The 12622-nt window shown below is 40.7% G+C and overlaps 1 protein-coding gene across 2 annotated transcripts in view; it reads right to left on the bottom strand.

Moving 5' to 3' along the window:
• The window catches only part of KIF13B (kinesin family member 13B), a 201206-nt gene that overhangs the window by 144557 nt on the left and 44027 nt on the right, over nucleotides 1–12622 (bottom strand). The window lies entirely within an intron of this gene.

The raw sequence follows: 12622 nt of genomic DNA, 5'->3' as shown, positions 1-12622 counted from the left end.
CTCCATGCAGAATGTGCCCTCCTCAATACCCACCACCAGGCTAACCCATCCTCCCACCCCCCTCCCCTCTAGAGCCCTCAGTTTGTTTTTCAGAGTCCATTGTCTCTCATGGTTCGTCTCCCCCTCCGATTTCCCCCCCTTCATTCTTCCCCTCCCGCTACCTTCTTCTTCTTCTTTTTTTGGGGGGTTGACATTTTAAACGGGGTGGTCAGGAGAGGCTTCGTGGAGTGGCATTTGCACAGAGGCCTATGGGAAGTAAGAAAGCATATAGAGAGGAAGCAGACACAGCGACGCCCTATTTCTTCATCTGCCTCTAGGTCTACCTACCACATAGCTTCCTAACTGTGCTCATTCTGCCTCCTATCTCTTGTCTACAACTCTTCACTCATCCACTATGTATCTAAACCTCATGTCTCGGCAGGTCATAATTCTGCCTAAAACCCTTCATTGGCTCCCTATCCCCTGGAAGATAAAATCCACTCCTTGAGCAGGAAAGGCTCTGATGCACATTCATGCACGCTCCATAAATGTTAGATATCATCATTATTGTGATTTGAGTCATGATGCAATGTTAAGTTGGGGTTTAACCTCTTCCCACCTCCCAAGCCTCAGTCTTCTACTGCTCCTCCCCCAGTGCCTTGTGCTTTACACATATTTGGACATGTCACGTCCTTCAGGCTTGGTTACTTTTGTACTTTCGGTGACCTGTGTACTTCCTCCCACTTTCCAGCCTGGTGATGTTCTTATCCAAAAAAAAAAAAGGTACCTTCTCCATTCATTTTTAGGAACTTTTAAGTCCCCTAGGTCTTCTTTCCCACGAAAGTGTTGCAGCCATTATTTCCTCCCCTTGATTACGAGCTCCTTGAGAACACAGGACATGTTTCATTCTTCTTTGTTTTCCCAGTGCCTGACATATGGTAGGCACTCAATAATGCTCGTTGGAATTTGCCATGAGATGATGAGCCTGTCTAAACTGTTCAGTGGTTAAATTAACTCCTGATTTACACTATCCCCAGGGTCTCTATAATTCTTCTGTGTCCTGATACTCATCCAAAAAATATTTGCTATGAGATATATATGGTAATATACCTTTTTAGTCAGATTAGAATGCCATTTACCAACTATTCAGAATATATTTGAATCAAAAGCAAAAAAGGCTTCCAGAAACAGAAAAAAAACAGACACCATGCTTTTCTTTTTTTTTTTTTAAAGATTTTATTTATTTATTTATTTATTTGAGAGAGAGAATGAGATAGAGAGAGCATGAGAGGGGGGAGGGTCAGAGGGAGAAGCAGACTCCCTGCTGAGCAGGGAGCCCAATGCGGGACTCGATCCTGGGACTCCAGGATCATGACCTGAGCCGAAGGCAGTTGCTTAACCAACTGAGCCACCCAGGCGCCCAGACACCATGCTTTTCTATACAGAAGAGACCAGGACTGGGGTGCCTGGGTGGCTCAGTCGGTTAAGCATCAGACTCTTGATCTCGGCTCAGGTCATGATCTCAAGATCATGAGTTCAAGCCCTGTGTTGGGCTCCATGCTGGACGTGGAGCTTACTTAAAAAAAAAAAAAAAAAGAAAGAAAGAAAGAAAGAAATTAAATAAGAAACAAGTTCTTGCCCTCAAGAAGCTCTTCATGTTCATCATGAAAAAGATTCTAAGCCATTATTATCTTCCACCGATATTTCCCCCTCAGGGAAATAGGATGTGTTTCAGAAAACTTTTTATAAAAAAACATTGAAATGATAAAAAGTTTAATCTTTTTGCTACTGAATGAGCTTATTCCTCAGTATCACAGAATGTTGACTCATCTATCATATCACCTCCTGTGATACTGCGTAAAAATGGTGCTGTTTAAACACCTTTGCATGTATACTTGTTAGCAGTGACTCCTACAATATAGGGAAACATGTAATAGTCAAAAATTCACAAGAACAAAATATCGAAGTATAGTAACACAATGAGGAAATTGTTAAATATGCATGAAAATAAGTGAGATCTTTGGTCCATGGATGGGCCTCAGTGGGTCCGTGAATTCCTGAATTTTTTTTTTTCTGAGCAGAGGAGCTATAACTTTCAGATTCTCTAAAGAGTCTAAAACCCAAAAAAGGTTAAGAAAGAATGCTGTAGAGACATTTTCCTAAGAGCTATTGAGCTTCATGTCCTAATCCATGTTTGGCTTGAAAGACTGAATATACAAATGGACGATGGCCAGACCATATATGACACTAAACCCACAACTTCTGTGGCAATTGACCCAGAACAGTCAGGAATTGGTCAGTGACTACCAGCTTTCCTATTATTTGCCCATGCTTGCAACTCAGGACCAACCAGAAAAAGAGCCAAATATACTCCCTAACCAACCACAAGTGACACCTGCTTCTAGTTAACCAGCCTCCAGCTTCCTCATGCCAACAACCTCCATCAGAGGCACACCTGAAGTCCTCCTTTTTTTCTTTTCTTTTTTTTTTTTTAAAGATTTTATTTACTTACTTGACAGAGAGAGGGAGAGAGAACACAAGCAGAGGAAGCAGCAGAGGGAGAAGCAGACTCCCCGCTGAGCGGGGAGCCCGATGTGGGGCTCGATCCCAGGACCCTGGGATCATGACCTGAGCTGAAGGCAGACGCTTAACAACTGAGCCACCCAGGTGCCCCTCTTTTCTTTTTTTACTATAAAGCTTTTGTGGTCCCCTGCCTGCCTTTGAGTCTCTGCCAAACCCAAGTGACAGTAGCAGACTCCCTTGCTATAGTAAACATTGAACAAATAGCCTCTATTTGTTCTCATTTGCATGGTCTTAGTTTAATATCCACAGGCTGATTAGCTAACATTGTAGATAAGAAATAAGAAAGGCACCGAGGGAAAAAAAAAGAAAGGCACCGAGGACCAAATATAAATGAAAGGCATCAGGACAATAAGAAAATAACACTACCTTGCAAATTTTTTTTCTGTAGTAAGGTACTCGGAAAAGAAACCAAAAAGGAATGACCAAAGAAGGAGAAAAACCAGGTGAGAGCGGCATCACGGGGAAAAGAGAGTTTCAAGAAGGAAGGAGAATAAGCAGTATCAATCACTACTGAGAGAGCAAGCAAATTAAGGCGGGTGGGGGGCGGGATGAGGTACGGGTAGAAGGCTCCTTTTGGTCTGTCTCCCAACTTTGATGGGGACTCAGCCACACCTCATTTACTCTCTGTGGCTTACAGTGGACCAACCTGCCCAACCCTCAGAAATTCAAGAAAAAAGCTCCTTCCACCTTGTGATGCATCCCAGACTGGCATTAATCAAATGTCACAAAGGCCACTGCAAGGGGAGGTTAACACAGCAGGCCTGGGTCTCTGAAAGTCCAATTTAAAGACAAATTCAAAGAGCTGCTTTAATTACACTCCTAGAACTCATTTCCCCTGAGATTCTGTGAGACAACTCATCACTCAGACTCTCCTCCCCAGGCAGGATATAACTTGCAAGATACCTTATGTTGCTTCTGTTCTCTTACAGCTAATCATTGGGATGTGGCACAAGCTTTGGGCAGGTACCTAGATGGTGAGCCTCCTGTTCATTCTAGCTGCTAGGGCTGTAAAGAATCTAGGATTAGGGTGCCTGGGTGGCTCAGTTGGTTAAGCGACTGCCTTCGGCTCAGGTCATGATCCTGGAGTCCCTGGATCGAGTCCCGCATCGGGCTCCCTGCTCTGCAGGGAGCCTGCTTCTGCCTCTGACCCTCCCCCCTCTCATGTGCTCTCTCTCGCTCATTCTCTCTGTCTCAAATAAATAAATAAAATCTTTAAAAAAAAAAAAAAAAAGAATCTAGGGTTAGCTCTTAAAGGATCACTGATCTGCCCTGAGAGCCACGAAGCTGTAGTCAAGACTACAGTGGATCAAGGAATGAATGAGAAGTGTAATTAAAACAGAGGGTGTTGTATTATTTGAAAGTTTGCTAGATCTTGAAAGTCCTCATCACAGAGAAAAAAAATTGTAACTATGTATGGTGATGGATGTTAACTAGACATACTGTGATCATTTAGCAATACATACAAATATGAAATCATGTTGTACACATAAAACTAGTATTATGTCAATTATGTCTCAACAAAAAAAAAGGGTAATGCGCTCAAGGGGACAGAATCTAAAAATAAAAGTTCACAGAAACATTATTCATTATACTTTTTTTTGATTGCCAAAAAAACATGAATCCCAAGTACCTTTCCAGAGCACAAAGCCAGTCCTGTAAGCCATCGCCCCTTACAAAGAGGGCTGTGTGATTAAATGTTTCTTGTTCCGATCCTTTCCAGGTGAAGTCACACCCAAACATGCCTGATACCATTTCCAGCCTCGCTGCCCAAAATAATGACCCCCCCAGGAAACACCACGTTCCCCCAAATTTCTAGGACTCCATTTTGTTTAGTTTGACAGAAACAAAATGTGTGTGGCAGATAACATTTGTTGAACACAAGCTAATGAGAACCCAAAGGAAATATCTGATCTTAAAATATTTACTAAAATGAGTTCCTGGACGTTTTCCTACCATGGTGATTCAAGATAACGTGAAGCACCTTTTTCCTTGTCCTTTTCCTTTAACTTCTTACCAAATTTATTTGACCCCTCTTTTGAATGGGGGATATAGAAAAAAGAAGTTTCCAGCAAGTCTTCATCAACATATGAGGTACAATTGGAGTACAAATGTTCCAGAATAACAGCGTTAATTTTCATATGCTCCAGCAATTTACATACTACATGCAGCTGGAGGAAGAGCTGTACCACGTTAAGCTAGTCTACTGACCACGACACACAGGTGTATGTCTGTGTACTTCACAAAGGCACCCGGCCCAGAGGTTCAGCAGGAGCTAGAGCACAGCCCCTGCCACAAGGACCAAGGAGAAAACAGGTCACAGCAAAGCAAGGGGTCAAAGACAAAGGCACCATTCGCTTTCCCCAAGGCAGCTCAGAAGGGGATGCCTGTTTCTAACTGGCCTGGACAGAGGGGCCACCTTTTCTTCATTTGCACAAAAGCACCGTTTGCTATGAAAGCTCTGTAGAGTAGTCTGACTTCCAATAATTGTCTGCCATAGGAACTGCAGGAAATGTCTCCCCTCAATATTCAACAAGGTAGCTAATATAAGTCTGAAACTCTAGCCAAGACAGAATAACTGGGTCTACCTCTCCTACCACAAACAAGAAAAACCGCACAAAAGATATGAAGCAAATGTTTTTATAAAATGGGTACCAGGCAGTGAGGGATTATGATCTTGGGGAGAAGGCAAATGAGTGAGAGGCGCCCTACAACTGCCCAGGCATTCTACCTAGAGACATTTTGTACAGGAAGAGGGAACCAAGCCAGAACAGGTTGGCCTGGGCTGAGATGGTAAGATTGGACATCTGAGGCAGCTGGAATTTGCTGGCCAGACAGAAGGGAACAGTCAAGAGGAAGAACCCCAGCAAGGTGCAGGACACACACCCCCAACTGTCTCTGACTGAATACTAAATCACACACGCAGAAGGGGAGACACCCACAGGCCATAAAACTATCTGGGAAGGAACTACTGCTGGAGAAGTAGGTGTACACTGAACAGTTTGAAGAGCTAACATGGGGCTCGGAGACATGAGTTACAACCAGCCACAGCGGACAAATCTCCTTGAACACTAGGGGGCATTTGGTAGAGAGCCCCCAAAGGCCACAATTTAGGTGTACAGCTAAACTTGCCCTAGAATAAAGGCTAGTCTGGCCCCAACCTAACAAAGCTTAAAAACAGGCCAAGATCCAGCTGATCCACAAGTAAATTACCCATGCTTTGAGAACATTCCCGTCACTCCAAAAAGTTCCCTCGTGACTGACTGCAGTCAAGCCCAGGACCTACTCCCAGCCCCAGGCAACCACTCAACTGCTTTCTGTCCTTCATCTTTTCTAGACATTTCACAGAAATGGAAGCCTACAATATGTGGTCTTTTGCAACCGGTACCTTTCACTTAGCATGTTTTTGAGGTTCATCCATGTTGTAGCATGTTATCGATTCTCAGTTCCTTTTTATTGCTGCTGAATAGTATTTTGTTTATCTGTTCACCAGTTATAGGTATTTGGACGGTTTCTGGCTTGGGGCTATCATGAATAGTGCTGCTATGAACATTCAAGAACAAGTCTTTGTGTAGACGCTTATTTTTATTTCTCTTGAAGAGATGCCTGAGAAGAAATGTCAGGTCATAGGGTAATGTAGATCTACCTTTCCAGAGACAATCAAGCTCTTTTCCAAAGGATATGTACTGCTTTCCATTCCCACCAGCCACAGGTGAGAGCTACAGTTGCTCTCCATCTGCACCATCATTGAGTATTGTCTGTAGCCATTCAAGTGGGTGTGGAGTGGCCTCTCACTGAGATTTTAATTTACATTTCCATAATGACCAATGAGGCTGAGTCTTGTAAGAAGTGTTTCACTGTAGAGAACAGAAAAATTCTCATAATCGAGTTTCTATCCTTACTTTTAGACTATAAGGATTGACAAACTCCTGGTCAAATCCACACTTTTTCTTTATTCTCATTCACAATTATGGAGTATGTTGTACCACAGTACCATTTCTAACTATTATTTTTTTCATTTCTCTACCTCTTTAACCACTTCTGAGCCACTTCACAGTCTTTGTGTAGACATTCATTTTTATTTCCCTCGGATAGCTAAGAATAAAACTACTAGGTCACATGTTTAGTATATATTTAACTTCACATTTAATACATTTTATGGTCCAGATGTGCAAAACTGCATTCGAAATTTAGACCAACTTTTTTGGACCAAGCTCTACATGTATAAATTAATTTTAGTAAACTGTACTTAATTACTCATGTCCACACTGGATGACTCAACACATAGACCCGAATCATTAGGCCTAAAACAGTCTTTATACTTTGTCTCCAGTTTCTAACTATTTAAGCATCTATAATCAGATGGAACCATGCACTTAACTAAAGTCCTCAAGCACCTTGCCGGACAGGGGATAAAATAACAAATCATTAGACATCCAAGACACTGTCTTAATGGCATGTTGCTGGAGGAAAAGTACTCTACCCCAGCAGTTAGATAGAAACCCTTCTTCGGTTTGGTTCTGCCTTTCACTAGCTCTGTGATCCTAGTGGTCACTTAACCTCATCCAACCTCTCTGCTACTTCAGGAATCTGGCAGAACTACTACTCCCTACACAACCAACTTCACACTACTGTGCAATATCCTGTCTGTGGCAGAAAGAACATCACTTGGGAACTAAGCAGACCGGGGTTCAAATCTAGGTCCAATAAAAGGTCTGTGATCTTCCTGGGTCCAAGCATTATTATAAGTGCATTCCATGTATTATTTTTTGTTAATCCCCCACAACCCTAAAGGATAGATCCTATTACTGCCCTCATTTTATAAGTGAGGCAACCAAGGCTCAGAAAGACTGAGTAACTTGCTCAAGGTCAACAATTAAATACTAGACTGGGGATTCAAATCAAGACAGAAGCAGTACTCAGCTGGAGGGACAAAATCAAAACCATACAGGTCTTGTGAGATCATCAACATTGCATTTTCTTTCCAGGCCCAGGTTGCTAAAGCAAATTTTGAGTGGTAGCTCTTCCTTCTCTGCATTATTTTTCACATGGTTTTATTTTGGTCCTCCTTCCCTCCATCATGAAGTCTGGTTTTCTGAATAGGGAAACAAACTCTGAGGAAATGGGTTCCAGTCCCCAAATAGACTAAGTGGTATGTGGGGGACAGGGGAGGGGGGTTATAGGTACAAAAGATTTGTCAAGCCTACCTAACAAAAAGCAAAATACATCAACTTTTGGGCAACACAGCAGTGGGAGCTGGGGGGTGGGACAACAAGGAAATGTCCTAGAAAAGAAAAAAAGCACCTACATCCTTTGTTTATTTCACGTCCCAAGATATAACCAACAAACCCTTAAACAGTTTATAGCATTCTTCAACTGAGCTAAAATGTTTTGAAGAAAGCAGCGGCAATCTTTGAATGCATTAGCTTGCAGGACAAAGAGAAAGACACTGGAAGCTTCTGAATGCAAATTTAGACTCTTAGAAATAAAAAATAAATGAGGATATGAGTTGTTAAATTTAAAGCTCGATTTGCATACAACATATAGATAACCAGTACTACACAGAGGAGGCTTACTGGCAAATTAGTTTTGTGCACTCACCTTCAGACACAAGTGTGCCTACAGATAACTAGACAAAATACCCAAATATTAATCAGTATTCCTGTTTCCCAGCAGTGTTGAAAGGAGACCTGCCTAAGAAACTTGCTTGTGTAAAACAGGTGAAATTATTTTTTAAGCATTCAACAAGTTTAAGTCTGTATTTTTCATTTTATTAACACTGGAAGCTACCTTTTGTTCTGTGTGGCAACTACCTGGCATACTTTAGCACTAATCCTCACACCAACCCTACATGGTAGGTCTTGCGCTCTCTATTTTATAGGGTAATAAGGAAAGAACAGCACAGAGAGATTAATTTGTTCAGTGACAAATTGGGATTCAAACCTAAGTTTCTCGTTCTAAAACTATGCTCTTTCTCCTTAAGCATTTGCCTCTCTCTATGGCACATGATGTGGGAGAACAAGTTAAAAACAATTTTGCCTGTTTCAGGAAACTTAAGGAAGGATGTTTGTTTAAAATGACCTGATTTGGAGTTTTTTTCGTTTTTAGTTTTTTGTTGTTTGTTTTTTCTTTTGCCTTCAAGTAGAAGTGGGCAGCCTAACAAAGTGGGCTATAAACTGGGGAAAGATATATGGTTAAGTATGTACAGCGGCACAAAACTGAAGCTATATGAGCTTCAGGTGTTAGTTTAACTCTTCTATGGGGGTGGGGGAAGGCTGCCCTTTCTCCAGCTCTTACCCACCTATGATAACTCCCCAAAGAAGACTTGGCCTTTAATGAACCAAGAGTGCTAAGGAGAGGATATTTAATTCCTCATTCCTCGTGTTTCCATGTGCAAGAATTCGAAGTAACACTCCTGATGCCTCTAAGCCCCCTCACTCTGTCCTCCGGAGGAAAGGAAGGGTGAGTTATTGAATCAGTGGTGTTCAAGAGAAGGAACAGCATACATGAGATCCGTTCATCCACACCATAAGAGAGGCCTACATGTGCCTGGGAAAAGTCTGTAACTCAAGGGTAAAGAATCAGGAAATCTACTTGGCCAACAGTCCAAAAGCCATTTTCTCCATCAGCTCTATCAATAACAGAAGTGAAATGAGATCAGAAAAATAGTGCTAAAGAGATCAGGCTCTGGAATCAAATTGCCTGATTTTGAATCCCAGCTCCACCACTTATTATGTGACCTTGGGCAGCTAACCTAAACTTTCCATGATCCAGTTTCCCGTATCTGTAAAATGCAGATAGTAAAAGAACCTATTTCATAGGATTGCTATGAAGATTAGAACAGTGCCTGGCACATACCAAGCACCACGTGTAGTGTTTTTATTTTTGGTTTGTCTATTTCCTCTATCTTACTAATCCCCATGACTACCTCAGTTCAGAGCTGGGGTGGAGAAAAATCCCAACAGAGAGAAAGAATCTCTTTCAAAAGTAAGACAGGATGGGCACACAACTCTTGATCTCAGGATTCTAAGTTCGAGCCCCACATTGGGCATGGAGCCTACTTAAAAAAGAAAGAAAGAAAGAAAGAAAAGTAAAAGGGGAGGAATGCCTTTTAGCTACAATGAATGATAAAATGATGCAAATGCCTTATTTTACTCTCTGGTAAACTAGTTTGGAGGAAACTCTAGAATAAGAGCTGGTCCAAAGGAGGCAACGCACTAAAGTTTAAAATCTCCCCAGCCATATTCCACTGACTGGAAATGGATTTGCAGTAGTATAATTTTTTTCCAGGGCAGAGGGCTGTCAGGGCACACCGCTCAAGATGGTTCATTATACTTTGCTGTATTAACCGGATCATTCACTAACAATAAATGCTAAAATAAGGTGGCTTTTCCTAATACCACCTCCCCCCCCTCTCTTTTATGGGTATCAATGGACTCCCCCCTGAACTTCTTAAACCTATTTTTTTTTTTTAGTTTTTTTTTTTTTTAAAGAGAGAGAGTGCATGCACACAGAGGGGAAGGGCAGAGGGCAAGAAAAGGAGAATCCACAGCCCCGAGATCACTACCTGAGCTGAAACCAAGAGTCTGACGCCTAATCAACTTCACCATCCAGGTGCCCCCTTAAACCTGTTTATCTGAAACACCCATTGTACCTTAGGATATTATAAGCATAATTACATCATGCTTATTGGATGAGATAAAAGAATTACAGCAGTAAAGGATTAAAATATTATAAAGTTCCCAGAATTCCTTGCATGTTTCCTTATAACACAGATTACTTTATATCAACCGCTCACAGGTGCTTCTGCTTCCATACCAGCTCTTTCATCTTGATATCTCAGCATCTAAATTTAGCCCAGTCCCTGCCAAATTGTAGGCATCAGTGAATGTTTATTGAAATGAGAGACTAAGAGTTAGGTTAACCATGACTACACCCTGTCTAGAAAAAATCGTCCCTTATAAGCCTCTCCTGAAATCTTCAACCACCACTTTTCCTATGTATATTCTTTGTCAACATCTTGTCCTTCCTGAATTGTTACACATTAGACTCCAAACTACCAGTTTCCTTAAGAAACCATGATCTAAAAATTAAAAAGAGGCACCAAATGTTAATTATTCCTCACCGCATTCCAGATAAGGAATTATACAGGAGCAGGTCTAGAGAGCAACCAAGGACAGAAGGCTCCGAGGCAGAAATTTCCAAAGGGAGGAAATTAGTAGAATGGTATAGCTAAGAGTTTGGAAGGAAAAATTTAAGAATATACTAAAGACAATAAAAAATTTTAAAAACTGCAGGAAAAATAAAAAGCTATTCATGTAAGTCATGGTCCAAATACAAAGCAAATAAAAATGTGGTGCAATCTAATACAACTGACAGAATTTAAGAAGAAAGAATTTATTTACACTTTATGCTAGAACAATCTCCATCAAATAATCTATGGGTTGTGATACTGAACCCAGAGAAAGACAAGCAATCCTAACACACTATTTGGTTTAACACTAAGATAAATGGATGGATGGATGGACGGATGGACAGACAGACTGATGGACAGGCAGGCAAGCTGGCAGGTGGGTAGGTAGATGGATGGATACATACACATATAAAATAATGTCAACTTATGAATAAAGTAGGTTGTGAAAAGGTATAGACAGGAGGAGGGCAGGGTCCTTAGCTTGGTAAAGAAGTAGTGAAGAGATAGGAGTGCCTGGGTGGTGCAGTGAGTTGGGCGTCGGACTCCTGGTTTTGGCTCAGGTCATGACTTCAGGGTCATGGGATCAAGCCCAACATCGGGCTCCGTGCTCAGCATGGAGTCTGCTTAAGATTCTCCCTCTCCCTCTGTCCCTACCCCCCAAGCTCTCTCTTTCTCTAAAATAAAAAATAAATAAATCTTTAAATGAAGTAGTTAAGAGATAACGTTTAAAGCTGATCTAATTAGAAATACAGGTTTCAATATGTTATGTAAAAACATCATAGAAATGACCAACAGGAGAAATAAAAATAATATAAAAATCAAACAGTGGGAAAAGAGGTAAAAAGCTTATACATATAAATTAAATCTTCTTCAGTGAATCAATTATGTCTAATTAATAAACCAAAGCATATGCACATTATCTACAGTAATCCTCATGTTTTTTCATTCATGTACCCCCAAATACCTTGTAACTTCTTACAGATTTTTAAGTTGACAAAAAATTTTTCAAAAATTAGTTACAGAAGATGTAATTTCTGAAATACTGTATTTTAAAATAAAATTCCTTAAGTACATCCATCAGTAACCATGTACCATAAATTTTTGTAGATTTTGGTATTTTATGATTTCTTATTATTGATACTATCAACTATTTTTTAAATGAAAAGACTTTTTTTTTAAAAGATTTTATTTATTTATTTGAGAGAGAGAGAATGAGAGAGAGCACATGACATAGGGTCAGAGGGAGAAGCAGACTCCCTGCCGAGCAGGGAGCCCGATGCGGGACTCGATCCAGGGACTCCAGGATCATGACCTGAGCCGAAGGCAGTCGCTTAACCAACTGAGCCACCCAGGCGCCCGAAAAGACTCTTTTTTAATAATAATTTTATACCTTTACTTTTTCCCCATGAACTCATGCTTCCATGCCACTCTCCACAAAGTATCTTATCTTAAATCTTTTGTTAACCACTCTACCGTTCTTTTCTGTAAAAAAATCTATGTAAATTAAAATTTTAATTTCTCTGGTTACTTTTCTTCTGCACTGAGCTATCAATACAATTATTAGTAGCACATGACTGATCAGGACAAAACATATTACAAATGTGATAGACATAAAAAGTAAAAACTGTATTGGAAAAGTATCTTTTAATGAAATGAATCCATGGGATGACTATGGCTTCTACTAAAATGAGACATCACTCAGCATTAAACCTCTTTTTTCTTAAGTTTTTATTTAAACTCCAGTTAACATACAGTACAATATTAGTTTCCGGTATATAATGTAGTGATTCAACACTTCCATACCATATTCCACGCTCATCACAAGTGCACTCCTTGATCCCCATCACCTATTTAACTCATCCTCCCACC

The sequence above is a fragment of the Mirounga angustirostris genome, unplaced genomic scaffold (genome assembly GCF_029215605.1).
Source record: "Mirounga angustirostris isolate CCGP_5_RB_7025 unplaced genomic scaffold, mMirAng1.0.hap1 SCAF_2, whole genome shotgun sequence".
NCBI lineage: Eukaryota > Metazoa > Chordata > Mammalia > Carnivora > Phocidae > Mirounga > Mirounga angustirostris.
Note: the sequence above shows the minus strand (reverse complement) of the source record. Positions and strands in the feature narration are given on the sequence as shown.